The 26,096-nt window shown below is 41.1% G+C and overlaps 1 long non-coding RNA gene across 1 annotated transcript in view; it reads left to right on the top strand.

Annotated features, from left to right (window-relative positions):
* LOC106724641 overlaps positions 1–26,096 on the top strand; it is a 205,685-nt gene that overhangs the window by 107,885 nt on the left and 71,704 nt on the right. Inside the window, exon 2 of the long non-coding RNA XR_001360477.1 lies at positions 1,215–1,256. This is a non-coding gene — a long non-coding RNA (uncharacterized LOC106724641). The remainder of the gene's footprint in view (positions 1–1,214; positions 1,257–26,096) is intronic.

Raw genomic sequence — 26,096 nt, 5'->3', positions numbered from 1 at the left:
TGGGGGGGGGGGTCAAGGGCCATTTGAATATTTATAACATCATTCGCAGGCCATACGAAATTATCAACTTAAAAAAATCAGCCTGCTATATTTGGTCAAACATTTAATTAACTCACCCTAGTGACTTGGCAGAGCCCGGCCAAATGATTTCTGTGGTCTTATATGGCCTGTGGGCCGGATGTTCCCCAACCCTACTTTAAAGGCTCATGTGATTAGATTAGAACCACCTAGATAACCTCCCTTGAAGGTTAACACCATTACCAGAGGATTAGGGATGGGATCTTGGGGGCCATTCCTAGAAATTCTCCTTGCCATACTTTCCTGGATTGTAACTGAGGGCAAAGATAGGAGAAAGGTTGATATGGTGGGCAAAGGGGGTCGACCCAGGCACACCTAGGTAACGGGCAAAGCAGAAGGAAGGAATTGCATCATTTCTTCAAAAACAAGTCAAAGCACATCAGGGCAGAGCCAAGGATTTAAAAGGTGGCACTTAGTAGGCTCTTGATAATGTGACTCTGAGCACCTGGTGTTCAAATGAACCACAAAGTTGCAGAGAAGAAGGAAACCACACCTTCCTTGGTTACATAAGGATGATTCACACCTGTGGACTCCTTTCTGGGTTCCAGGCACTGTTCCAAGAGCTTTACTTGTATTCATTCATTCTATCTTCAGATAAGTGTGTGATATTAGGGTATTATTATCCCCATTTTACAGATGAAGAACAACTCGATTAAGGAAATCGCTAAACATTGTGCAGCTGGTGAGTGTGATAGACAGGCTGTGAAAGCAGACAACCCAGCTCCTGAGACGGTTTTTAACCATTGCACTGGACATACCTGGTGTGGTAGCCGTTTCGAGCGCCAGTCATGGGAGAAAGGACTAGAGCAAAAACTGGAACATCAAATAGGGGACTGCGGCTCTGTGACGTGGGCTAAGGCCACTAGATGTCAGAGTGGTATGATGGGGAGAGCCTGGGGTTTGGTGTTAGAAGATCTGGTGTCATATTGCAGCCACGAAAGTCTTGAAGGTTGTGACCTTGGGCAAGTCATTTCAATTCTCAGAGCCTCTGTCCCCTCATTTACAAAATGGGGAAAGAAACATCTCAATCATTATAGGAGTGTCATGTGGTTCACTGGTGTGCGAACATCATGTTAACGCATTTTGTACATCGAAGACAGTGTTTTTATCTGATATTTGTTTGCTGTTTCTTCCAGACCCCAGGGGTGACGTGCTGCCGAGATGAATAGCCTTCTAAGGTAAGAACATTTTTTATATCTTTAGGCCTCGGTTCTTGCTCACCCATAAGTTTCATGTTAATTCTTGAACTTCCATTCATTCCAACTTTTTCTTTAGTTTGCCTTTGTCTGTGTTTCCCTTCACACACGTGAAGCGGCTGCTAGGAGTCGATGACCTTGAGGAATTCCACTGGAGATTAGTAGAGGGCATTTTCATTTCAATGTATGGAGATTTGTGATAGGAATTGGTTCAAACCATTACGGAGACCAGGAAGTCCCATGACCTGCCACCTGCAGGCTGGAGGCCCAGGACAGTCCCAGTCCACAGCCCTGACAACCAGGGGAGCCAGGAGGGCCAGGAAAGGCTGAAGGAAGTCACTGGGGCTCTTAGTTTTCTCTGTAGATGAATAGAAGGGAGAGTCAACTGATGAACTGGAGAACTCAAGGAGAAAGGTGATGGTTAGAAACAGAAGCCTTGGAAAAAAGAAAGGAAGTTGAGTAGACATGACAGTGGGGGAAAAGCATGTAATGAGAATAGAGCCACAGTTGTCTAATAATTATTCACCTTACTAACTATAGATAAGAGATTTTCTTACCCTGGGAAACTGGAAGATGAAACAAGACTGTAATAAGATAAGATGCTAAGATGCCTTGATGGGTCTTTTATTCAGAAAAGAAATACATTTTGAGAACAGACCAAGGACAGGACATGCTTTGTTTTGGTTGATGTGCCCAGACCCTGACCCCCTCTGGGAGTTTTTCTCAGGAACACTGACCATTCTCTGGTCCCAGGAATGGGCTGAGCTGTTTGTAGCATCATAGATTAGCCATCTTGTTATCAGACATTGAGCTCCTGAAGGCTGGACTGCGGACTCTACCCTCCCTTTTCCATGTTACACTTGCAGCTCCCAGGTGCACATAGCTATCTTCTTCCTCATGTGTAAATAACCAGCCAACTAGCAAGAAGGGTCATAGCAGATTTTCATGGATGACCTGCTGCTCTCTCATACTGCTGGCAGTATTGGAACAAACGCTCATATATGATTCAACCCTGTCTCTGCTTAATTGGCTCAAGTAGTGACAGGCAGTCCAGACCTCTTGGTTGTCCGGTTACAGACACATGTTCAAAAAACATTTAGAAACTGGCAAAGATTGAAAATCATAAATTTGTTAAATTAGCATGATTGTGCGAGTTTCGTTCAGTAGATTGAAGTAGGGTTGCAGAAGCAAAAAATCCCCAGTGTTTGCTTGAGGCTCAGAAAGAAACAAATATTTATTAAACAGCTACAGTTCATCCATCTATTTTTACAAAAATGTCTATTGAATACCTGCTGTGTTCCAGACACTGTTTTAGGTATTGTGGATGGGACACTAAGACTAATAATCTTTCCTGATGGAGCTTGCAATTTTGTGGCAAGAAACAGAATTATAAAGAGGCAACTGAAAATTACAAATTGAGATTTATGTCATCAACTCTATGGTATATGTATATATTAACATCTAGATATGTGCATATATGTAGATACTGATGTTTACATGCATATATGTCTGTATTGATATATATGTGTGTATCTCTATCTAGAAACACATTGAATTATCATACTGGCTTGTGAACCAGTGTTCACTCATTTTATTAATGAGGCTCAGAGAGGTTAAAGATCTCACAGTCACACAGATAATAACAGTCAGAGTCAAGATTTGAACCCAGATGCTATAACCCCGGCCAGAGCTCTTTCTATGGTTTCCATCTATACTACTGAGCTCCTTGGCAGGGTGGAGAGGTGGGAGGTACGAGGGAAAGGGATAGCTGGGTATTGATGAGAGTGGACCAGAAATGACCAACCGAAAGGGAAAGGAGATCATGAAGCCAGAAAAGGGAGGGAGTTCTTGACTTGGAAAACAGGGAAAGGGGGTCAAGGGTCTGCAATTTTCCTGGAGGATGTGCAGGATATTGCCAGAAGGAGGGCGATATGGGTGACGCGGGTAGGCTGTGGTCTGGTCCAGTGTTCTCCTGGAAAAGTGTGGCTTGGCATCCTCTTGTGAGCTTCTCCTTTAAGATGGTGTTGGTCTTTCCTTGATGAGGCTATTCTCTTATTTCTAGCTAAGTTTTGGTGCCCATCACAGAGGAGCACGCACTAGGTCCTCCATACATTGTGAACTAAATGGGTTAATTCAGATATTTACAATGCACCTAGCAAAGGGTGAGTGCTCTAGACTATGGCAAGAGTTCCATTATCATTGTTATTGCTATTGTTGTTGCTTTTTCCCTGCAAGTAAGCTTATGACTTAAAAAACCAAAAAAAGTCCTATATTTATTTGCAGGGAGGGCCTCTGGTGGTTTATTTACCTGTAGAGGAGGCAATTTCCTGGGCTCTAAGGCATATACAATTAGAGAAAAGAGAATCCCTTTGTTGATAATAAAACTCTTGATGAGGCATTTGATGAATACACTGGAGATCCTTTAATGAGCCCAAACCGCAGCCTCCTCAGTTTTGCTTCCTCTGACTTCAAGGAAGAGCAGTCTTGTTTCTTTTTTCCTCAAAGACCTTCATGCTGACATTCCAACTCACTCAGCATCACCTGAGTCAGCACATCATCACAAATGACAGTCTAGTTCAGTGAACAAGCAAAATGGTTTATTTATAAGCCTCTTTCCCAACTGGGATCCTGGGAAAACTGCTGTCCTCAGAAGTAAATAAAGGTCAGGATGCCTTGCTCTATCCTCAGTGGAAGTCTAGCGATGGTTGCTTCATGATGGGTGAGACTGCAAACTCTGAATTATTCCTGGACATGTTGGCATAAAATTCTAGGGGAGACTGTGCCATGTTGACCCCCTTCACCCAGCAATTTTTGTATCTGCTGCCCCAATTGTAGGTGACACTCTTACATGGACTGTTATAATGGCTTCTTATCTGGTTTCTGTCTTCAAGTTCTCTGCCCACCCCCACTCCCTCTATTCACCCAAGAAAGATCTATATTCCTTAATCAATTCCTACCACGTCAGCACCTCTCCATAAAGCTTAGAGCATCCAATTAAAACCTATCCATTACTGTTTGCCATGTGGTGGACAATGTACATCATCATTTTGGTCTGTTTGCATTTTATACTTCAGTACTTAGAACTTTTGAAATCTATATACCTGGCACAAAAATGTCATTAGGGACATAGGTTGAATAAAGAAATTATATCCTTTTATATTCACTATCACTTCATCAGGTATTATTTACCTGTTTCAGGAACTTGAAGTTAATAATGGTTCAGTAAATTGCCCAAGATTATAGGAGAGAACCTAGGTTTAAAACCCAAACCTAGCTGATTTCAGAGCTCACTTAAACTAAGATTCAATGATGGTTCAGTAAATTGCCCAAGATTATAGGAGAGAACCCAGGTTTAAAACCCAAACCTAGCTGATTTCACTTGTTAAACTAAGCTTACTTGTTAAACTAAGATTCAATTCTGGCTCAAAATGACATGTAAGCAACTGCTCTACATAACTTGACAATAAGTTCAGCCCTTCATCTGCTCAAAATTTCCAGAATTATCAACCGGCTATTATCAACATGCCTCACATGTTGGTCCTCACTTTATTAAAATCCTACTTATCCTTCAAGTCCCATTCATCCCCACCTCCTTTCAAAAACCAATGCAGATGGTCTCTATGGTAGATTCCCCTTTAAATTCCTGCCACAGACTCACCCAAGACTTATAGGACTTATATTTCAATGCTAATTATTAGCATGCTAAGTGGATCACTTGTAAAGGAGTGAGAGTTTTGAATTTTACTTTCCCCAAAGGGTCTGATAAAGTACTGGGCACCAGAAAGGGTCTTAGTAAATGCTCTCTTTAATATTAAATTTGATATCAACCCCTGTCAAATCCCAGTTTCTCCCATCACAGTAGTGAAAGGCTATTTACCAGAAAATACTTTCTCCAGTTGGAGAAAATGTCACACGCCAGAGAGCAGCTTGGCCCAGACCCAAGGAGCAAGGTTCCTCATTGTCTAGATGGAGACTGAGAAAACAAGTTTTTTTTCTTATGAATCTGGGCCTTACTCTCAGGCTCCCCTCATTTCTGAAATCATGCTTCCAGGAACATGAAGTGTACATGTGCCTCCCCGATCCCCAACACACACATGCACATGCCCATTCCATGGAACTTCACCACACCCAGCCTCCTGAGCCAGAATCTGAACGTGGGGGTGACATGGAGAACCACAGAAGTACAGCTTCCAGAATGGGTTCTGTGCTGCTGGAAAACAAGGCTGGAGAGCCTTTCTTCCAAGAGAGAGGACGGGGATATTTCTGGTGCATTGATTGGAAATCATCAAATAGAATCCTAAATGCCAAGGCCTGAAAACCCATCTCATCTCCACGATTCTTTCCTTCCCGTTCAAGGCTGGCAGAATTGAAAGCTGGGATAACACCAAGGTATTTTTAGCAGTCTATATTGATTTTTTTGTCCTTGGAAGCTACTGTTTTCGATTATAACCCCCAAAACAACAAATGAAAAAAGCCAGCTGCGGCAAAATCTCATTTAAGGCAGCAGCATAATGATCATGATATTACAATAATCATATGTTGGGCAGTATCTGAAGTTGCAATGCTTGGATCTTCTGGCATAAAGACTCTCTCTGGAATGCTTTGCTGCCGGCATAATGCCTCTGACTGAGTGTCCTGTAACAAAACTATTAGGTCAATAGACATTTTAAGATGCGGCGCACTTACCTGCTGGCAAAGCATCAGCAGCACAAGAGAGGGATAGTCAATATCAATAACTGCCATTGGTTAAACAGTAGGAAAAAGCTGAAAATATGGACACTCATTAGAATTTTTTTACACTATCTAGACGTTCTCCTGTCAATCACATTGCCATCCACAGACTGAAGTGACTGGCCTTAAACCTTTGCTGCCCTGGACCTGTGGAATACCAGGGACCGGACTAGCTAGATTTTATGACTTTGTTTGTTCTAGTAAAATACTGAGCCTGACAACCTGTTGTCTTTTTCTCATAGATACATCAGCCAGCAAAGCTCTATTTGTGTCCCCGCCTAAAACACCGTAACATCCTGTCCCTGGCTTTTCATTTACTGTCTTTTTGTGTAGGTGGAAATGTTTTCTTCTCCTCCTAGAGTTTCTGCCTGGGTCCATAAAATAGACTCTTTGCCTTCTTCTCTTGGAAGTAGCCTTGACCCTTCTCGCTCGTCCTGCTCTCTCATTTCTCCCCATGGAAGGGGGAGTTTGTAGAGGATTCTGAAATTGGTAAGGGATTAAATATGCATTGCCTGGGCTTCTTTACTCATTTATTTTGCAGAGTAGCTTGTTATTGAAACTCATATATTCTTGGTGACTCCATGCTATATGTTATGGAGCAGCCTGTGGTTCCATAGGGATGTCTGTTACTCAGGAATTATATTACAAACCTTGATTATCATAATCACTCCAGCTACAGTCTTCAACCCAGTTTATTCCATAGTGGACAGGTAATTTTGATCTCCACTTAACTGGTTTCAGGATTGATCCTTATTATAAAATGCATTTAACTATCACACTTGTGAATCGCTGTTCACTCTGATTTTATAGTTTAGAGGCTCAGAGAGGTTAAATATAGTATTAACTTCTCCTTCTCCCACAGCTACAAAGTCAGAGCCAAGATTTGAACCCAGGTGCAAGGACCCCAGGGTCATATTGATGATGTATAGCTTAATTCTGTTTCTGAAGATCTTTAGGGAATCAGCTGTCCTATCCTTGCTATTGAATTGTTTCAAAGTTTAGCAACTCAAACTCTTAGAAAATATTACATCTTCTCTATCCCCTTATGTTCCAGGGGGATAGGAAGTGCAGCTGTAAAGGGTGGAGCATATAGGGAATGTATATCATTTATTGTCTAAACTTAGATGCTTTTGAAAGTGAAAGGGGCACTGTTACAATTATCCCAATATAACAGGTTCAGGGTCTCTGGGGAAATGGAATGCATGTAAATACGGCAGTATTGTGAAGGTAGTCAGACCGGTTTTTATACCAGAGAGAAATCTGGGAGCAACAAAGTAGAGGCCAAAGGCTGATCTTATTCTAAGATCAGTAGCTTAGAACAAAAGGGGATATATATGGAACATTAACCCTTATTCAAATATTATTGCTGCCTACTATGTGCCAAGCTGTGTTCTGCATCCTAAGGTCACAGAATCCCTATCCTCAGGCAGCCTCACTGTCTCTAAGAGGACATTGGATATGCCGTGGGGAAGGAGGAGAGGGGTGGGGAGGGCAGATCTGAACATGAACTTGTTCTCCCTGATTTTCAGGTTCTGCTCTCACAGGTGCGTCTACCCAGGTACTTTCTAATTGCAGGTAAAAGTGATGCGGGGAGATGCCCCTGCCTGGTCTTCTGTTCCCTGAGCTAGGAGCACCTTTGTTTTTCTTCAGTGTCTTGGGTTTGGTGGTTAACAAGCATAGCATATTACACATGTGTGTTCAAGGGGACTTGGGAGCCCGGTATTGTATCCCTCTCCATTGCTGGGTTACGGTGTGAGGCTGTGTCTGTGTTAGAGTCAGGAAGACCTGGCTTTGAAGGCTAGCTCTCCTGCACATTGGCTCTAGCTTGCTAATCCTCAGCTCTGTCTTCTGTAAAATGAGAATGACAAGGTCTCCCTCTTAATAGTATCGTGAAGATTTCATGAGATAATGCACATAAAGCCCACAGCACACTGCCCAGCACAAAAGCATGATTTGGCAGAAAACAGTAGCCCTGATTAGCCCTTTTCTGGTTACTTTTTTCCTTGGCATCCTGACTTGGCTCTCCAGAGTGCACCAATCTGTGGGCCCCAGGCTTGCAGAGCCTGCCGGGCCCATAGTATCTGAACCTCTTGTTTCAAAGATGGCAAAATTGAGGGGTAGAGGGGTTGATGCCTGTCCTAGGTCACACAGCTTGTTAAAGTATTAATCAAAGAGTAGAAAGCAGGCTTCTGATGACCACTTCAGTGATTATGCTGACCTCATCTTATTTCCAAAGGCTCCCCTAAGGAGCTGTTCTGTCCTAAAGTCTCCGGCCCCCAAGTGAAGTAGTGCCTTACTGACCGACGATCAACATGGGTGCCATGGGTTAGGGGGGTTCAGCAGCTCTCAGCTACTGGATTCCTCGAACACTTGAATTTCATTATTCTGGATAGAACCGTATTCAGGACTAAGATTCCACGTGTAAAACCTCTTTCACCTCTTCTCCTACCAGCCATGAGTCCAAAGGAGGATGCACGCCTTCCCGCAGTGGAGGCAGGAAATTACACTTCACGTTGGACACAAGGGCCCATCTTCTGTTTCATAAAATTGCCCCCACTACTGAGATTTTCTGCTTCAGTCCTATAGCCTCCTGCCCCTTCCCCTACCTGCCACATTCTGGAGGAAGCCTGTGATAAAAACTCCTAATTATTTTCCATATATATGTATTCTTTTAGCAATTCCTATAATAAAAAGATAATGCTGTGGGAGATGTGGTTGCCATGGAAACCGACCAAGGATAAACAGTTTCTCCTACGGCACAGTGTGAGGCAAGAAGCAAGGGGCGGACCGCAGCTCTCAGGCACAGGAAGATAGTGGCTTCATGCTGCTCCCTTAGCTCTCTCTCTGCCTGTCTGTTTGGACCTTCTCAGAACATTGTACAGATGTCTGTCTGAAGTGGCCCTGGTGATATGAGGGGAGGGTGTTAGGACAGATCTTCAGGTGCACCTGGCACAAAGGGAAGCAGCCCCTGGATCCACAGACACTGGAGGGTTTCAAAGAAATACACTTCTCATTGGCCTTCAGAAGATTTGCCCTGGGCTGTAAGCAAAGCATCCCGGGTTGCTAGCTCAAGCATGCTGCTAACTGCCTGCCTAGCCCGGACAGACAGAAGTTGGCAAATTAAATTCACCAGCTCTGTTTCTTGCTGGTTAGCCTAGTGGTTAAATATATAAACTTTGGGTCAGCCTTCCTTGGTTCAAATTCTAATTCTTGTATGTTCCTAGACATATACGCTTAGGCAAGTTCTTTGGCCCTTCTGATATTCAGTGTCCTCATCTACAAAATAATGATGGTGATGAAGATGATAATGCTGCTAAACCTTCCTCAACATATTTTTATAAAGTTGTAAAACATGTACCATTTAGTACAGTGTCTGGCATGCTTGCACACATTAAATTTTAGTCATTATAATTGCTTATAAATTAAATGATTTGGGGCAAAAGGTATGATATTATGTGCCTTGTAAAAACATCAAAGCAATTATTTTTAGATAAATCTTACTTTGTAGTGTTAGAATATGTATGCTTAAAACGCATACCACACTGCAAGAGGTGTTTATACTAAATATATATTAGTAAAGAGTAAACACTGTTTTAGTAATCCTATATAATAAAAGGCCTGTGACCGTAACAGTGTAATGACTGAAACAACTGATCGACCAGTCCCTATGAGGTGCGTTGACCACCTCTCGGTCCGTCCCCACAGCCTGCAGGCTCAGATCGCTGGGTGGCCAACGGAGAACCACAGGGAACTGGGGTGGGTGGCGGTGGGGCGGGACTGGGGACTGGCAAGCAGGTGGAAGGCAGACCTCTTGTTCCCTCCCCCTGGCCTGCAGGCTCAAATTGATTGCCTGGCCAATGGGGACCTGGGGTGGGTGGAGGCAGTGGGGCGGGACTGGGGACTGACGAGCAGGCAGAAGATGGCCCTGATCGCAGGCTAGGCCTAGGGACCCTACCCATGCACGATTTCGTGTGCTGGGCCTCTAGTATATAATATAATAGCATTAACACTACATATGTTAGTGTTACATACACACATATACATACATACATATACATATCTATATAAAACAAGTCTCAGAACCATTTAAATGCTTCATTATCAATGAGCTCTTTTAAAGCACATTGTAAGATTGTCACATAGCATCACCAATATTTGTCAGTGAGAGTCCTCCGTCTAGGTGCTCAGGAACTAAACAGAAAAAGAAGACCTAGGCAAATTGCAGTAAGTCTAGTGGGGACCATGCCACTATATCTGTGCTCTGGGTTACAGCATAGAAAATCGAGTGGATAATACAGTGAGATTCGCTTTCCAGGCAATTCACTCTCTCTGCCTCCGGTTTCCTCCATCAGGGCTGAGTAGAGAATGGTAAGGTGTGTGTCTTTTGGTGCAGATCCATGGTATCCAATACCCTTTCTCAAGTGTTCCTCCTCACCTTCCCCATGTCATATTCAGCCACTTTCTATACATATTTCTGCTCTAAGAATGGTTCTTCCCCAGTCAGATATGCTTCACTTTCCCATGCCTGCCATACTGTGCCCACAGGTGTCCCTCCTCCTCCTTCCTGCCACCCCATCCCCTTATCTTCTTAGATGGCCTTCAGTGACCCTTTCCACCACAACTTCAACATCCCCTCATTACATGACCTCCTCACCATAGGTTAAATGTTGTGTATGGTGCAAACTCTCTATCATACACACACTGTATCTACTTTGCATACATTATATTAACAGTGTGTGTGGGTTTGCATGACCTTCCACACTACTAACCTCCCATTGTTGGGGCGATGTCTTTGTTATCCATGTATTCCTGGAGCAGAGTAGAATGTTTGGGGCAAGGGCGTGTCGGAGTTTGTCTGTTGAGTTGAATTTCCAGGAGGAAATTCTTTTAGGGTCTTAACCTTCCTATAAAAAATTCCTAAACCTAGAGGAAAATATATCAGAACTTAGGCTTTCATTTAGAACCAAATGACCTGGGTCTGTTTCAGCCTTTTTACTCACTACTTCTATGATTTTGAACAGGCATTTTGCAACTCAAACATTTAATTCTTTTTTATGTTTTTCTATTTCCTCTTCTCTCTCTATTTCAACATGTTAGGTACTATACTAGATGCCCGGATACACAATGAACAGACATAGTTCCTACTACCCAATGTTTAGATGGACCTTGGGTTGAAATTGTACAGGCTTTAACAGGGGCAACAAGAAGTAGAAGTCAGTTATTATATCAAGGTGGGGTGGGTGGGAGTGAAATGAGTAAGGCTCACATAAAATGTGAACAGTAATCGTATCTGTAAGAGCCGTATGATTTTTAATTCCTTGCACTACTTTTAATGCTACAATTAGAGGAGGGTATGTTGTGTTTGTAAGAGGAACAAGGGCCCCAGTGGAAAACAGCTGCTCCTAGCTATAGTAAAATAGATTATAATCAAGTACAACTGTAAGAATCACCTTAGCAACCATTCATTGTCAGCCAACTTTGTGAACTGGAGAATATCTATGGCCAGGCATTGGAGAGAGAGAGTCTATAGAACAGATAAATTTGAGCAAGAGACCAAATTTATTTTAGCCACTTGACAGCTACTAAGGTAGGAAATATAATGGTAAAGAAGAGGCTACACCAATGAAAGTTTAGCCAACTGAATTGTGAGCATGAATGGAGTGTAAATGAGAATGAAAATGCCAGCGTCTCCAATCCAAATTTGAGGTCCAGGTGTCATTTGTATAATATTGTGCCATGGTGTATGTTTGTGAGGGTGGGGTGTTGCAGAAAATAGCACACAAACAGAGGGAACCATGTGGGGGGCAGAAATACGATGTTAGGAGTTTGCTGGAGACAAATCTCCCAATTTTGCCTGGGGTCACATTCCTGAGCATCTGCTGCCGCCTACTCTGAGCCAGCACTGGATTGGTCCTCTCCCAAGCATCTTTCCTAACCTGCATTGCTGACACAGGACAAAGGGGATCTTATATCTAATTTGCAAATAAAATAACTGAGAATCAGTAGAGATTAAATTATGTACCCAAGGTAACACAACTATTAAGAAGCAAAACAAGAATGGTCTTCTGTTTGTTTCTAAGCCTAGGACTTTTCTGTTCATAGAGACATTTTTGCCATTTAGATTGCATGGGGGAAGCTCTGAGTTTAATTTTGTGACCTCTCATTAATATCAAATAGAAGAGGAGGGAACACTTTCAAATTCATTTACAAAGTCAGCATTACTCTAATACCCAAGCCAGAAAAAGACAGTACAAGAAAAGCAAACAACAGTTTAATATCTCTGATGAATATAGATATAAGAATAATCAGCAAAATACTGGTCAACCAGATTCAACAGCACTCAGAAAGGATCATACACCATGATGAAGTCATAATTAGAGCATCCACTCAACTGCATTAGAGACCTATTATGTACTAGGGGTTCTGTATATGTGTTGTTGAATTTGACTGTTCCCAAGAAGGATGCGCCTAAATTGACTGTTAGAATAAAATGTCTCCATGGACATTTTGAACAGGACCAAATATCAAGGACCTTTTTAGTGTGGGCCAAATGTCTCCAAAAATGTTCTGGACAGCACAGATGACCTGCAGGGCATAGAATATAAAGGGCCTGGCATTTAGCAAGCCATCAATAAATTCTTCTTTTTACCTCCTTCCGTTGATACACTCATTTTAGTATTACGAGCTTCAGTTACTTTAGTAAATTAGAGGAATTGATCTCTGAGGCCACTTAAAACTTTTTAATTCATCCGATTTTAAATAAGTTTAAACTTGTCATAACAATCTGCAGGTCTACCAGTCTACTAACTCTTTGTCTAAGATGGATCAAAAGTTCCCGCAGAAATTAAACCTAACCAAAACTGAAAATACAGATCCACTCAGATAAAACAGATCTCCTGGCCCAAGCTCTGCATTGCCTGGGTCGCTGTGTTTCCTGTTACCAAGGCTACAACAGTTTGTTTACACAAGGAGCACATCTTTAACCATTTAAAAAATAAGACATAGGGACAGCTTGTACTCCACTAAGGGAAAAAAACACCAAACCCACAAATCCATCTGGAGAGCCTGGATATGATAGACCCTTTAATTTGAAGAGTAACATGGTCAAGGAGTTCGGTGAAGAGATGACTTAATTTTATATTTGGTATAAAGATAAAAACCCCATTTTCCTTCATCAGCTAAGGAGCACAATGCAGCAATGTGTGTTGATGAGAGATGTTGGCAAAGTATACCCAGTCGTTTTCCACTGTTGAGTCCTTTGCAGGCTTAAAGAATCTTAGAAACATAGAAAGAAAAAGGCCCCCAGATTTATGCATAGAAATTGGCAGCCTAGTGAGGGAGTGTGGCTTGTCCCTATTAATGTATATTAGAGCTGGAATGAGATGCAAGATCTAAGCCTCCTTCAATTATACTTCTCTTTCATATATTTCGTACTGGGAGTCACTTCACTGAGAAATGATAAACCACAAACACATTGGAAATCACAGTTCTTACCCTGCATATGTAGATCCCTTTTGCCCAATGGATTACGTGGTAGATGTTCCTTACAAGGCCATTGAGCTGGGTCACTGTGGAAGCCAGCTTAGTATTTGCCCCCCAGTAGCTTACATCTGCTTTTAGTTTATGATCTAAATCAGTTTCTTTGACTCTGCACTTGATCATCATGGCTGGTTACACCTAGGTACATCACCACCACATATTATAGTCAAATGTTGAAAACCACACAGAAGGAGAACATTTTAAAAACAGCCAGAGAAAAATGAAACATTGCATACAAGGAAATCATGACTTGAATTAACACAGACTACATATCAGAAACCATGGAAACCGAAGACAGTGAAATAAAAACAATTTCATGTAAAGGAGAAGTAAAGAAATGCGTCCATTAGAGACCTGCACTGCCAGAAATACTAAAGAACGTTCTTTAGGCTGAAAGGAAATAATATAGGATAGAAATGTGGATCTCCAAAAAGAAATGAAGGGCGTTGGAAGAAGTAAATGCTTGTGTAAAAATGGAAGACCATTTCTCTTTCAAACTATTTAATTTTGTTATGATCATGTAAAGTAAAATTATAACATTGTCTTATTGGGATTCTATGTATGTACAATAATAATGACAAGTGCAATATACAGAAGAGAAAGGGAGTGGTGAATAGACCTATATGATTGCAAGGTTTCTACATTTTATGTCAAGGAGCGCTGTATTAACACTAGGTAGAATGGGAAATGTTAATGCTATAATTGCCATCCCTAGATACCAAAAAAAAAAAAAAAAAAAAAAAGTAAAGCAGTGAAGGTAAAAATCCAATACAATAAAATTAAATTCAAAGAAGCATTCAAATAATTCAAAAGTAGGCCGGAAAGAGGAACAACAACCATTAACAATAACAAAAGATGGGACAAATAGAAAAGAGTAAACTGGTAGACTTAATTCAACCATACAATAATTACATTCAATGTTATATTTAAACTAGAGGCCCGGTGCATGAATTTGTGTATGGGTGGGTCCTTTGGCCTGGCCGGTGATCAGGGCTGATTGGGGCTGATTGGGGCCAGCAGGCTGGGGGTAGGGACTGCGAGAGGTTGGCCAGCCATGGGAGGTTGGCTGTGGGAACGCACTGACCACCAGGGAGCAGCTCCTGCATTGAGCTTCTGCCCCCTGGTGGTCAGTGTGTCATCATAGCAACTGGTCGTTTGGTTGACTGGTCATAACGGTCGCTTAGGCTTTTATATATATACAGACACTCCAATGAAAGGACAAGACTTCCAGAATGGATCAAATGCAAGACTCCATTTGACTGTCTACAGAAGAATCACTTTCAATAAAAAGACCTAAATAGACATAACAAGAATATACTATTAAAACCATGTGGTAGATAGTCTCGAAGATTATACCAGAGATCTTATCTCCTGGTATTCATATCTTGTGTAATCTCTTCCCCTTTAGAGTGGGCTAGAATTACTGACTTGCTTCTGATAAATATAATATGGCAGAAATGATAGGAAGGCACCTTCAAGATTAACTCATTAAAAAACTGTGGCTTCCCTCATGGATTCTTTCTTAAATCAATCTCTCTCCCTCTCTCTCTCCTTCCCTCCCTCCCTTCCTCCCTCCCTCCCTCCACTTGCTCTGGGAAAAGCTACTAACCTGCCATAGTTTGAGGACACTCAGACAAGCCTGTCAAAAGCCACATGGAAGAGACTGAGGCCCTCAGTTCAACAGGCTGTGAAGAACTGAGACCACCCAACAACCACCTGAGTGAGTTCAGGAGTGGATTTTTCAGCCTAAGTGGATCCTGGAGGTGATTGCCACCTTGGCCAACAGCTTTGCTGGGACTTCCTGAGAGATATTGAACCAGAATTACTCAGCTAAGCCACTTGGTTAATTCTTGACCCACAGAACTCTGAGAAGACAAATGTTTGTCATTTTAAGTTAATAGATTTTGAAGTAGTTGGTTTCACAACAACTTATAATTATTGCAAAGTAAGCTTGAGAAGGCTGGAGTGGCTATGTTAGCAATACGTAAAGTAGGAAAAGAGTTATAACACAGATAAAATCAAGGCAAAGTTATAATAGAGATGTAGAAAATCATTTCCTAGTGATAAAAGGACCAATTCATCAGAAGGACAACAATGGCAAGTATCCATACCCCAAATGACAGAGCCTCAAAATACCTCAAGCGAACATTGCTGAAAGTATATAGAGAGATAATCCTGTAATCAAGATAGATTTTCATACCCCACTCTTAGTAATTGATAGAACAACTAGAAAAAATAGTCAATGAATAGATGATCTGAACAGTACTGTCAACCACCATGACCGAATTAAATCCTAAAGAACACTGTTTTACACAGGTGCACAAGATACATTCACAGAAAAAGAACATATGCTTGGCTATAACGCAAGTCTCTATGCATGTAAAAGGAAGGGAGTCTTGTTCTTTGAGTACAATGTAATGTAATTTAAGATAAAAGTAAGGTATCTAAGAAATCCTAAATATTTGGCAATTAAAATCCTTTTAAACAATTAAAGAAGAAAGCACAAGGGAAATCATAAAATATTTTGAACATAATTATAAAATAATATAACACACTTAAGCATACATAATGAAAATAAAGCAATGAATGGTAAGAAATTTATAGAGTTCAATGTGTACCTTAGAAAAGTAAATAGTCTAAAACAATGAGCTGAGATTCCACTGTAGGACATTATAAAAAAAAAGTAAAGTCAATAAGTAAAAGGAAATAAAAAATAATAAAGTTAAGAGCAGAAGTCAATAAAATAAAGTAAAATACAAACAAGTAATAGAGTAGGAAATTCTAAGATTGGATGCTTTGAAAGAAATAAAAATTAAAAATTTAGCTAAACTGATGGAAAACATAATAAAAATTATAAGAATGTAAGAAGGGGCATCACTATAGATCTTAGACATATAAATAGAGTAAGAGCTAATAATTAATAATTTTATGCCAATGAATTCAAAACTCCTTCTAGCCACATTGAGAATAAAAGTGCACACCTTACAATTGTGTGGAGAGCATGGGATGTGTTTTCTGAAGAAGATAGTTAATTAGAGGCAGCTTCGGGTCATAGGGCAGGGTGTTCTCAGTAAACCAAAGTGCGCCCTTAAGTTTTCATCACGAGTTAGTTCTTATTTTCTCAGGATGATCGCTGCTATTCCAGAAGAGTTTCCTGTTCAGGGCAAGAGATTTTATGCACCCTTCTTTTCAAAAATACTTTCTGGTCCACTGTTTGTGAGGTTCCTGAAGTTAAGGGGAATAGGCTGAGTGTGTGTGGCAGGATGATGTCTGCCAACAAAGACTTTAAAGCCCTGTCAAGGAGAGAAAGAATAGCAGTAGCTTACGTTTGCACAGTGCTGGGGTATAGGGAGCACTTTTATCCTAACTCAGCAAGAGGTAATGGTCCTCTTCCTGGCAGTCCAGGGGCTGCAAGGAGCAGAGGAGAAAGTGGAGGAGGGAGCTGGGAGCTGCTGGGGTCCTTTGATTCAGAACAGGGCAGATGCCTGTGGGTGGGCGCAGCAGCAGTGTGTGGGCATTGCAATTCCAGGGAACACCTGTGTTCAGGGTCAGATGACTGACCTCAGAGGAGACTTGGGGAACCCCTCAGGAAGAAAATACTAGGCACCATGCTAATAAGAGCCAGCATTTACTCACTGTCTACTATATGATGAGAGGTATGCCGATACCTACTTAATCCTGACAAAACCTCGATATGGGTTATTATTTTTCTAATTTTTCCCAGCAGCTGGGATTGAAACTCAGGCCTCTATCTCCAAAGCTCCCAAAGTGCTTGTGCCATTGTGATGAAAGCATCTCACATCCTAGAGGTTATAAAATAGAAAAAGTCAACAGAATCAGGCACTCTGTATGGGATGTGGATACAGAGATCAAGAAGATACAGACTTTGCCTTTGAGAAACATAGGCCTCCCAAGGAGATTCAGCCAAGAAATTACATAAGTGCAGGAAAATGGTGTCATATGTCATGTCAGAGTGGCCATAGTGCCCAGGGGGCACCCCAGAAGGAGAATGAAAAATTGCTTTTCTATGAAACTTGCAAGTTCCTCAAGGGTAGGGGCTGCCTCATCCCGGAACTTCCTGGGAATTCCCCGCAATGTCTAGATTGGAAATGGTTAGTCAGGTGGCCACTCCCCTGCTGAATTCATCTCACCTTCTGCACATCATTCTTCCTGAATACATACTGTTATTGACACAAAGCACGCTAGAGTGAGTTGTCATAGAGAAAAAAAAAGGGGGCAGACAGAACATTAACGTGCAACAAATAGGATAATAAAGGTAAGAAGAAGGTTGTGCTGAGAAAAAAAGAGTAAGAAATTATTAATTTTTGAGTTCAGGGTAGTAGAGGAGTCTTCCCAAAGGAGATAAAATTTAAATGGGATTTTAAAGAATGACCTACAGTTTGCCAGGAGTGTGAAAATGACCTTCCAAAACATGGGTAGGCACAGGTAGTGGTTGCCAAACCAAATGAATAAGTGAATTATCAGAAGAACTTGTTACAAAATAAAATCTTAATCCCCGAACTTAGATTCTGATTTAAGCAATCTGGAATTGTCTGGGAGCTTAAGTTCTTAACAAGCCACCTGGGACTCTGGATTAGCTCCTTGGAACGCTCCTTTGGAGGGATGCACTGTGCGCACATGTTGGTTGATGAAAAGCCAGGGGTGTTAAACAGAAGGGAAGTGTTTCCATGAAGCTGCTGGGATGACTGGAGAGAGGGGGTCTATGACTCTCTTATAGGCACTGAGGGGCCAGTGCAATTTACAGGCAGGGGAGCACCCTCATCAGGTGAGGTTTTTAATAAGACAAATCTGGTTGGATTGGGAAGGGGAGATATTTAGATTTGGAACACCTCAAGGCACAGAGAACATTTAAGAAGTTGCTATAATGGTCTCTTGAGAGGAGAACCTTAATGAAGAGAGTGAGGGCGAAGACAAAGGCCTACATTGGGAAGACAGTTCTAAGTTGGAAGGGCCAAGCCGATGATCATCAGTCATTTGGACATATTTTCTTTGGCAGTCTGTAACATTTCTTTTTTGTCATTTCTTGAGACCTGTTATAAATACAGGGGTGGGCCAAAATAGATTTACATTTGTGAGTACACAAAACACAGAGTTTATTCTTTTGTTATGTATTCTTGTATTATCTATTTTTCCATATGAACAACTGTAAACCTGCTTTTGCAAACCCCTGTATTTCTTTATTTGCAAAAACAAAAAAAAACCAAAAAACCAAAAACTTTCCCCCCACTCTACTTCCTACCCTAAAAAGTCAAGAAAATCAAAGAAAAATGAACATTGTTTACTTTGGGTTTCAACTTGTTCATCTGAAGACAGGCTACACGATTCCTCAGCAGATGGCAGAATTGGCTGTGGATGAGTTTGCCTCAACGCTTTCAAGGAATCCTGGGAAAGGATGTATCTGGAGCCTGAAAAGGGCAAGTTGAGAAGTTTGTAGTATGTATGCCAAATTTCAGTCACTTGTCCCCAAGCATTTTCTTCTCCAGCACACATCTTCCACTCTTTCATGCAGTGACATTTTACTCATGGAAGTTAGTGTTTCATTGCTTCTGTATTCAAAACATTATGTTGAGCACTTTTGAAGCAAAATAATAATAAATACCAATATGTAGGGGTGTGTGGAAAGAATGGAAGGAGTAGGGAGGTTCATTGACTATGCTTCACGTAAACATATAATTTTATAGATACCTATAAAAGTGTCCCCACCCTTTCACCAGTAAACTCATTAGTAGGAATTGGTCCCAAGCACATAATTCTAAAGGAGAAAAAAGCTCTGAAAGCAAAGGCTTTGGAGAAGAAAGGGGGGAAGGAAGGAAGGAAGGAAGGGAGGAGGGAGGGAAGAAAAAAGGAGGGAAGGAAGGAAGGGAGAGGAAGAAAAGTAGGATGGTAGGAAGACCCTAAGTATTTCAAGTACAATAGAATAGTTACATGAGTTGTGTTAAATAATTGATGACATAATGGATTTATTTTTTAACCAAAGTTTTAAGCGGTCAGACAAGCATGATTTTGTCCTTTAGATGTTTCATGCTAGGAGTTAGTATGGCCAACTGCCCGTTTTTGTAAATGAAGTTTGATTGGAACATAGCCATGCCCCTTTCTATAACATATTTTAAGCAAAAACGGTACAGGTGAGTAGCTGCACAAAGAAACCTGAGAAACCTAAAGTGGCCTGGGCAGCCTAAAATATTAATTATCTGACCTTTTATAGCAAAAGGGGTGTGTGACCTGTTGTTTTAAACTGAAGTAGGAACAATAACTCTCAGATTTGTTTGCTATAAGCTCCCACACCAGAGAGTAAGGTTCTATGGGACCCTGAGTATACTTGTGTTTAAGAGGGTAAAAGTGTTTGACCAGGAAAGGGCAGAAGGGCGAGAGACTCCTTAGGTCCTGGGGAAAAGCTTTGCCTGATCCGAGAAAGGGCTACACAGATGTAGACATACATGAAATCATCAAGGCGCACTCTTAAAATTTATGTACATCAAAAGAATTTAATGACTAGGTCTTAGTAAACTGGGGACCTGTGAAATTGAATTGAACAAGAAGGAATTCTTTCTCTCTCTCTCCATTCCTCTGTCTCTGTCTCTCTCCTCTTCCTCCCCCTTCTCTCAACAAGCCCTGTTCCCTCACCCTCCAGGAAGATTCCAGGTTGAGCTATATTTAGATTAACAGTACATGAAACAGTGGACTGCTTTTCTAGCAAAGGAGCACAACTAGCCTTAAATTCTCCAATGCAATATTAAAAACAGAAGCAGGTCCTTCTGCCTGAAATAGTTAACTAAGTAGATTTCCCCCATTGCTGCAGCCAGCAAGCAATCAGGCAATTGTTGTTGGCTCAGGAGCAATGGGATTGTGAAAAGCATCCAAGGACGGAGTCAGTGTTTCATGATCCAAGCCACAAGCTCTTGCACTAACTCAATAAAAATCATCCACAGATTTTTGGATTGACTTTAAGAAAGTAGCATTTCTACGAACCTCCTAGACAGATACAAGGAACAGCTTGACTCTGGCTTTAGAACATCTTGCAAAGAACAATTCCCATTGTTCCGAGTTATTCTGGCTGATGAGAAAATTATTTCACAGCTTGACAGAATGTATGTAGCTATATATTGACTTCGCACTTGGGAGAACCTCAAGTTTTGTTTTCTCATAAGAAAAGTTTGGATCACGTTGCAACCAAAAGCCACTGATTTTTGAGGTTCACCGGTCTGCATCAGTTGGCTAGGACGGGGAAGGGTTGCAGCTTTGTCTCGGGACATCCTTCTTGCTGCCTTTGAATACAAGATGTCTTCAAAGAAATCTCAAAATTTGATTTTAGCAAAGCTGCACTTCTAAGGCCCAGTATCAGGTTCACTAAATCTTCATTGCATTTATTTTTCTCCTTGAAATGGGTATAAAAGCCCCATTTATTATATGAGAAACAAAATGAGCCCAAGGTCCCATAATATTCTATTCCAGCAAAACCAGAATTTGAATCAAGATTTTCTGACTTTGGGAAAAACACTCTAAGTTTCTATTTAATTACAGTTGCTTCTTCAAAGTAAAATAATAACATCCACGGTCTAGTCAAATTTCTGCTTTTAATTAGGTATCTGACCTTGAGCTAAAGACAGTAGCTCCCCCTTTTTCCATGGAGGCTGTGTTCCAAGACCCCAGGGGATGCCTTACACCATGGATAGTACCTAACCCTATATTTACTTGTTTTTTTTCTATATGTACATATCTGTGATAAAGTTTAATTTATAAGTTAGGTACAGTAAGAGATTTACAACAATACCTAATATAATAGAACAATTATAACAGTATAACGTAATAAAAATTATGTCGTCTCTTTCAAAGAATCATTTGAATTGCTTATTTCTGGAATTTTCCATTTAATATTTTCAGGCCAGGGTTGACCACAGGTAACTGAAACCACCGAAAGTGAAACCGTGGATATGGGGGGAAGACTTTACTTCACTACTTTAACTTTAGTCTCTTGATCTAAAGATAAATCAGTTGCACTAATATGTCTCTCCAAAATGTTGTGGGTTTAGAGCTACCATATTTAGCTCTAAAAATGTGTCCTTTTTTATTTCCTGCTATAGCACCAAAGGAACCACATAAAAACCAAAGACAGTTTTATTTGAACTAGAAATCTGTTGGGAAATTGTAATTCAAACCATCGAATCCATTCTTTTCCATAATAAGATTATTTAAAATACCCGCTCTCACAGGGAGAGAGACTTGTGATGAAAGGCCCGAGCCATATAACCAAGGCCAGATTTTTAAAATTCAGCAGAATTGAAATGAATGATGTACAGCATGACCTGAGAATGTTTGAGACAGAAAAAAATGTAAATGTTTTAAAGAATTAAGTGAACATGCTTATAGAACAACTTGTGATTTTCTTTCTGTAATATGAAGTGAAAAAAGTTTTGACCTTATATTGGCTCATAGTTTCATAAAACTATTTTCAAAAGGATTTCATCTACTAGTGCTTTACTCTAGGATTGTGAAGGTAATAGCCACTCAGCTGAGCAGATTGTCCCATCGTATACCTCCTAGTGGAAAGTTTTCTTTCTTTTTTTTTAAGTATAATTGTTATTGATCTCAGGAAGGGAGAGGGACAGAGAGATAGAGACATCAATGATGAGAGAGAATCATTCCCCACACTGGGGATCAAGCCTGCAGCCCAGGCATGTGCCCTGACTGGGAATTGAACTGTGACCTCCTGATTCATAGGTTGATGCTCAATCACTGAGCCATACCATCTAGGCAAAAGTCTTTCTTTCTATCTAAAGCCTTAAGTATGCACTTCATTTACCTGAAGTATATTCTTCAGGCAACCCAAGATTACAGATTTTTTTTTTTAATCTCTTCTCCTTGCTCTTGGGTAAAGCCAGAAATGATACTTTTTTAAAAAAAAATTTTAGCCAGTTCAAGATTGGCATGGTCATAAAAATTGACCTTTTCGTATTTCAATTCAATTTAAAAAATATTGATTGAGCATATATTACATGTAAGAACAACTGCTAGATTTGGGAGATACAGGTTTCTGAATATAAGAACCCATTTCTAGAAGAACTGAAATTATAATAAAACTAGAGGCCCATTGCACGAAATTCGTGGACTTGGGGGGGGGCGTCCTCAGCCTGGCCTGCACCCTCTTGCAGTCTGGGAGCCCTTCGGGGGGTGTCTGACTGACGGCTTAGGCCTGGTAATAAAAATTACCTAAGCTGTCAGTTGGATATCCTTAGCGCTGCCACTGAGGCGGGAGAGGCTCCCACCACTGCCGCTGTGCTCGCCAGCCATGAGCCCAGCTTCTGGCTGAGTGGTGCTCCCCCTGTGGGAACACCATGACCACCATGGGGCAGCTCCTGCATTGAGCGGGATCAGGCCGAAACCAGCTCTTCAATATCCCCCGAGGGGTCCCAGATTGCGAGAGGGTGCAGGCCAGGCCAAGGGACCCCGACTGGGAATTGAACTGTGACCTCCTGATTCATAGGTTGATGCTCAATCACTGAGCCATACCATCTAGGCAAAAGTCTTTCTTTCTATCTAAAGCCTTAAGTATGCACTTCATTTACCTGAAGTATATTCTTCAGGCAACGCCAAGATTACAGATTTTTTTTTTTTAATCTCGTCTCCTTGCTCTTGGGTTCCCGATTGGCTGGACCCCAGAAGCAAGCTAACCTACCTGTAAGAGTGTCTGTGCCCTGGTGGTCACAGCACATCATAGCAACTGGTTGACTGGTCGACTGTCTGCCCCCTGGTGATCAGTGCACATCAGAGCAAGCAGTTGAGCAACCTTAGCATATCACTAGCATATTATGCTTTGATTGGTTGAATGGATGACTGGACGACCAGACAATTAGCATATTAGGCTTTCATTATAGGATGAAGTTAATGTGTCAAAAGCATTAGGCCTACATCTCATAAATACCATAAAGGAATGGAAATTAATACAGACTTGGGAGTCATGGAAGACTCCCTGGAGGAAGTGGCTCATGTGTGGATTTTTAAAGATAAGTAGACGTTACCCTGGGGAAAGTGTTTGGAAGAACACTCCTGAAAGATGGCATGCAAGGGAATTACACTTGACATAGAGAACTTAAATACCTGAATTAAGTAATTGAAATGAAGTACTTGACATAGTAGCCCAGATGCTTTCCCAAGTACTATCAGTCTTCCTATTTGGGCAGTTTATGAACTTGAACTCTTGAACTCTCAGACGGGTCTAGGCCCAGTGAACAATTTTTTCAAAGATTTTGGTGATCTATGTAGTCTCATGAATAAAGCACAAGAGGGGTTCTTAAATCACGTGAACAAAAGTGACATCAATACCAAGTGTTAACAGATTACATTTCCTTCTTATAAGAAGGTGCCAGTCACTGATGTGAGTTTAACGTTGAGTAAAGCAGCTACCCCCAGCACAGGGCAATTTCCAGATAGGGAGTCACCTGTGTTCATTGATGGTCAACACATCTGGCAGTTTAGGGAATAAGTGTCTCAATCTCAAAAGCACACTGTATTCTCTACAGTTACCATATTACTAAGACCTGTTCATCTATGAAGAACACAAGTAGCTCATTCTAATAACATTTCAACCCTTGCTGAAATTAGTTATTGCATCTATTTAGGACTGAGGTTAATGTGTCAAAAGCATTAGGCCTACATCTCATAAATACCATAAAGGAATGGAAATTAATACAGACTTTGGGAGTCATGGAAGACTCCCTAGAGGAAGTGGCTCGTGTGTGGATTTTTAAAGATAAGTAGACGTTACCCTGGGGAAAGTGTTTGGAAGAACACTCCTGAAAGATGGCATGCAAGGGAATTACACTTGACATAGAGAACTTAAATACCTGAATTAAGTAACTGAAATGAAGTACTTAACATAGTAGCCCGGATGCTTTCCCAAGTACCATCAGTCTTCCTATTTGGGCAGTTTATGAACTTGAACTCTTGAACTCTCAGACGGGTCTGTGCCCAGTGAACAATTTTTTCAAAGATTTTATGGGTGATCTATGTAGTCTCATGAATAAAGCACAAGAGGGGTTCTTACAATCACGTGAACAAAAGTGCCATCAATACCAGTGTTAACAGATTACATTTCCTTCTTGTAAGAAGGTGCCAGTCACTGAATGTGAGTTTAACGTTGAGTAAAGCAGCTACCCCCAGCACAGGGCAATTTCCAGATAGGGAGTTACCCGTGTTCATTGATGGTCAACACATCTGGCAGTTGGGGGAATAAGTGTCTCAATCTCAAAAGCACATCTGGGCAGGGCATACTATATTCTCTACAGTTACCATATTACTTAGACCTGTTCATCTATGAAGAACACAAGTAGCTCATTCTAATAACATTTCAACCCTTGCTGAAATTAGTTATTGCATCTATTCTAGGACTGAGGTAACAATGGACAATAACACAGTAGGTTATGCCACTGGCACGTAAGGAAAGAATCACAAAATCATCCCTTTTGCACCTTCAAAGAGAGAGGCTAGTGAGGGAAAGAAGAACATTAACTAATTCCTACAACACATGGGAACATCAGCTAGATGAAGATGGGTGGAGCACTTCATCTTACACTGAAAGTAGCCTCAGATACAGGGAGTCCATCAAGGAAGGAGATACAAAATTACATGAGCACATTTCCAACATCCCTTTAGTGCCGTCACCTCTCAACCTTCCTACCTTGGAAATCTCCCTTCCATTTATATTGCAAAATGTTTTTCATGTCCTATCTCAGTGGTCGGCAAACTCATTAGTCAACAGAGCCAAATATCAACAGTACAACGATTGAAAACCACAAGTTGTTCTATTATTAACTTAATTAGGGTACTCCTAAGGCTTAGGAAGAGCCACACTTAAGGGGCCAAAGAGCCGCATGTGGCTCGCGAGCCACAGTTTGCCGACCACAGCCCTATCTAATTTAATTCTCACTACCTTATGAGTCCGGTCTTTTCATTCTCATTTTACAAAGACTAATGCTCAGACAGTGTAATGCACTATCCAGATAGACCAGATGACAGAACTGGAACTTGCACTCATGTCTGTCTGGCTCCCAAATCATACAGAAACCTTTCCCCTAGAGCTGTAGTCGGCAAACTGGGGCTTGCGAGCCACATGTGGCTCTTTGGCCCCTTGAGTGTGGCTCTTCCTAAGCCTTAGGAGTACCCTAATTAAGTTAATAACAATGTACCTATCTATATAGTTTAAGTTTAAAAAATTTGGCTCTCAAAAGAAATTTCAATCGTTGTACTGTTGATATTTGGCTCTGTTGACTAATGAGTTTGCCAACCACTGCCCTAGAGTAAACTGCCTTGGATCCTTCAAATGAAAATGTACCTCTAAGGCAAAACAGTGAATTCACTAAGAAGAAAGAATTTTCTAGAAATCTCTCAGGAATGGAAAGAATTAATTATGAGCCCAATTCCCCTTAAATCTAAGCACTCTAAAAATGAGTTTCTTGGAAGCTGTTTTTGTTCTCCAGAGTGTTATTTAGTAGCAGAGTAAGTTATCCATTCAAGGTGTCTCTCCTCTCTATACCA

This window comes from Myotis brandtii, unplaced genomic scaffold, assembly GCF_000412655.1.
Source record: "Myotis brandtii unplaced genomic scaffold, ASM41265v1 scaffold911, whole genome shotgun sequence".
Taxonomy (NCBI): domain Eukaryota; kingdom Metazoa; phylum Chordata; class Mammalia; order Chiroptera; family Vespertilionidae; genus Myotis; species Myotis brandtii.
The sequence above is the reverse complement of the archived record's forward strand: the minus strand, read 5'-3'. Positions and strand labels throughout refer to the sequence as shown.